The following is a 1,421-nucleotide window of genomic DNA, read 5'->3' as shown; positions in this document are numbered from 1 at the left end:
AAAAATTAAAAAACTTTCCAAAGCTTCATGGCAATCGTACTATGCCACAAACCTTTGCTGGAGTATATTAAACAACTTCCCAAAGTTTCACGGCAATCGGATAAACGGTGTGGTAATGCATGAAGGACACACACACACACACACACACACACATTCATTTTTATATATATAGATGATGTCCTCTCCACAGTAGCAGTATCCACTATTGAAACATTTCTGAAGATGAACTGTTTGATCTTAATATACTTGAATGTTTCTTCTTGTGTATTTTAAAGTTTTTAACTCTACTAAAGCACTATGATTTTTACTAGAATGGAGTTCTAGTTTATTTTAATAAAATAGTTTATTAAACATTAAATGTTCACTAAATACACTTTATTAAATAAGGTCATTTTAATTTATCAGTGCCTAAATTTTAGTTTATATTATCCAAAAATATGTAATTGTAAACTTTCCAAAATTTTGCATTTATGGTAGTTTACAATTACATATTTTTGAGAAAGATTCTCACTGGAGAAAAATCCTTTGCTGATAATTATGTGCACCAAGTTGTTCTATTATGAACAATATAACAGAACTGTTTTAAAGCACTAGTTTAGATTATTTAGATTAATAATGATAATGCCTCATCAGAGCCACATTTGAGAGCTGATAATTAAAAAAGTTTGAAAATACCCATTTATCTGAAGAGAATGATAATTATAACTCTGATGACAATAAGCAAAGTTTTACACATGGCTAGATGGACAAACAATTAAGGTGTCAGGCTTTTGGAACTGGGATCTAATTTGGACAAATAACTCCAGGAATTTTTTATGGATGTCTGAGATATGACAGACATACACACACTCACTACTTGGCCAATCCTACTGTGGGCCAGGTTGAATTCCTAATAGACATGGAAAAAGGCCCTCAGTATCCACAGGGCATAAAAAACCAAAAATGAAAAGAAAAAAAAAAACAAAGTTTTATAAGTGTATTTTAACTTATATGTTTTTGGACAAACTAAATCAGATAACAATATCTAATTACAGTAAGTAGATTTGAATACTGAAATAAAAAAAATACTATAATAGCATAGAAAGTATAATATAAAAAAAGAGTTCAAGTATTTTTGAACACTCATTTAGTACTGTAGCTTTTTTCTATGCTTTCTATGCTAATTTATTATTATAATTTGATATTTTGAAGCATTAATTTTAGTCGATAAGTTCAATTTTGCCATTTATTCATCCAAATGAATTTAATCAATATCTATAAAAAATGAAAATAAAATTGATTAAATCAATTCATAGTAGTTAAGATTTTAACATTAAATGAATATTTAAATGTTTTTAGTTTAAGAAATTTACAAAATGTAAAATTTATAATTTATAAATATTAATAGAATTTTGATTTATATAAAAACTCTATTAATTTTA

The sequence above is a fragment of the Centruroides sculpturatus genome, unplaced genomic scaffold (genome assembly GCF_000671375.1).
Source record: "Centruroides sculpturatus isolate CEXI.00-Female unplaced genomic scaffold, Cexi_2.0 scaffold503, whole genome shotgun sequence".
Taxonomy (NCBI): Eukaryota; Metazoa; Arthropoda; class Arachnida; order Scorpiones; family Buthidae; genus Centruroides; species Centruroides sculpturatus.
Note: the sequence above shows the minus strand (reverse complement) of the source record.